Below are 2,745 nucleotides of genomic sequence, written 5' to 3'. Positions count from 1 at the left end.
TGCTCACTAAGCTGGCACGTTTCGTGAAGGACAAGTATAGACGGGAAACTTGATATTGCATTTAGGATGACTCATACTTGTGGAAATACTGTTTAAATCAGATAATAAGACGATGTGTTCCAGAAACCGAGGTAACCTCTATCCTTACTTTTGTCATACAGAAGCTTGTGGCGGTCACTTTGGCCCTAAACAGACTATTCATAAAGTATTAGAGTGTGGGCTATATTGGCCCACAATTTTTCGGGACGTATATAATTTCTGTAAGTCTTGCGATAAATGCCAACGTACAAGTAACATCACTAAACGAAATCAAATGCCTCTATCCTCGATTTATGTATGTGATATTTTTTATGTATGGGACATCGATTTCATGGACCCATTCATTTATTCATTTAGAAACATAAGTGGATAGAAGCAAAGCCTATTCACAATGATAATGCTAAAATTGTTGTGGAGTTTCTAAAACAAACTATTTTTTCTAGGTTTGGCACACCTCGAGCTTTGATCAGTGATCGTGGCACCCAATTTTGCAATAAAGTCATGGAGGCACTATTGACAAAATACGGAGTTCACCACCTTATAACTATAGCCTACCATCCCCAAACGAATGGCCAAGCAGAAGTCTCGAACAGAGAAATCAAAACTATTTTGGAAAAAAAAGTTCGGCCTAATCGGAAGGATTGAAGTCTTTAGCTAAATGACGCACTTTAGACTTATCAGACAACGTATAAGGGACCAATTGGCATAACCCCGTATCAGTTTGTTTTTGGTAAAGCTTGTCATCTTCCAGTAGAGTTGGAACATAAAGCTTATTAGGCTGTTCGAAAATGTAACATGGAGTTAGAACCCGCAGGGAAGGTAAGGAAATTAGACATCCAAGAATTGAAGGAAATTCGTAATGACTCCTACGAGAATACTCGCATTTATAAAGACAAGACAAAGTTGTTCCATGATAAGAAAATATCTTAGAAGTATTTTTCGGTAGGACAAAAAGTGTTACTTTACAACTTCGTGTTAAAATTATTCTCAGGTAAGCTTTGGCCTCGATGGCAAGGACCTTTTATTGTGACCAAAGTATTCACACATGGTGCGGTTGAAATAGAGAGTGAAGAATCAGGAAAACGATTCAGAGTCAATGACCAATGATTGAAGCCGTTTTATGAGAATTTTCAAGCCCAAACGGTTGAAAAAATTCATCTGGAACCACCATAGAATCATTCACGATGTCAAGCTAACAACGTTAAACAAGCGCTTGTTGGGAGGCAACCTAATTTTTATTTTTATTTTTATTTATTTTATTTTTCTTAATTTTTATTTTATTATTTATTTTATTTTATTATTACTTTATTTTGTTTGGATGTTGATAAATTTCTCTTCTTCTGTCTAGGTAAACTGAAGCAAAAATAGGGAGGAAAAGGAGAAAAACAAAAAATATTTGCATGAAAACTCAACACACTCTGCCAGCAAATGACTGATCTTATTGTCGCTTTGTGCGAACGACAGTAACTACATGAGGAGTTCTTCTGACCTTGTCTTCTTCCGCCTATTTATTTCTTTATTATATTCCACATCGAGGACAATGTGTTTTAAGTAGGGAGAAGCATTCCTCATTTTATATGTTGTTGTTGCTACTGCTTTGTGCTCGTTGCTGCCCATATTTTTTTTAAGAATATTCTGACTCTTTTCATGCCCAAGAATTTGACCACGACTTGCCCACTATTTGACCTACATGCATGATTCTTGTCTACTGAGTTAGTTACAATTTTGTCTGTTTGATTTCATCTAGTTATGATTTTGTCTGTTTGATTTCATCTCCACTGTTTTATTTCTTTTAGGCTGAATAATTATGATTGATAGAGTTAACCCTACATTACTTATAGTAAAATCAATTAAGTCTAAATGTAAAGAGAACACTTAATGAAAATTGCATGCTGAAATATTGTTCATGATTGTTAGGTAGTTGCCGAAACTTATTTTTGACACTTGATTGTTTTTCCTAGTCCTTCAAATTAAAATTCTGTTTCATTATAATAAATTGTGATGCTTCCGTGGTTATGACTATAGCTTAAAACGTGACTGACTGAGTAACCGGGCTAGGGTGCTTGGGTTGTCATCCTATTTCGCGTCAAAAGGTTGTGTGATGTGTTAGGTAACTCCGCTAACCGGAATTAAATAAATTATATTTTTAGGAATATGTTGGGCTGAGTAATCGGGGTGGGGTGCTTGGCTGTCATCTCTCTTCGCGTCAAAATTTTCGATATGTTCTTAAGAAAAATATAATAAATTAAGAGTATGTTGGGTTAAGTAACCGGGGTGGGGTGCTTGATTGTCATCTCTCTTCACATCAAAAAGTTGAATGTATTTTTAAGCAATAATAATAAAGAAAAAAGAAAAAAAAAAGAAAAAAAGTGATGTATTAATAATAAAATTGCATTTGGGGGCTAAAGATAGAAACAAATAAGGTGTCTTGGTAAGTATAGTAAATTACCTAATTTTTTATGAAATAATCAAAGTCGATTTTAATTTTTACGTGTATTAATTGGAATACTTTTTCAGATTTACTTAAAGCAAGTTAAAGGTTCTCTTTATTTTTCATATGCATTATGCCTACTTTTTATAAAATTTTGGAGTGGTATTTCAATCATGGCAAAAGTTCTAATTTTCACAATGGTTAAGAACCATACTTGAGGGCAAGCATGGGCTAAGTAGGGGGAATTTGATAATACTCTAGAATGACATATTTTT

This window comes from Gossypium arboreum, chromosome 11 (genome assembly GCF_025698485.1).
Source record: "Gossypium arboreum isolate Shixiya-1 chromosome 11, ASM2569848v2, whole genome shotgun sequence".
Classification (NCBI taxonomy): domain Eukaryota; kingdom Viridiplantae; phylum Streptophyta; class Magnoliopsida; order Malvales; family Malvaceae; genus Gossypium; species Gossypium arboreum.
This window is presented reverse-complemented; position numbering follows the sequence as displayed.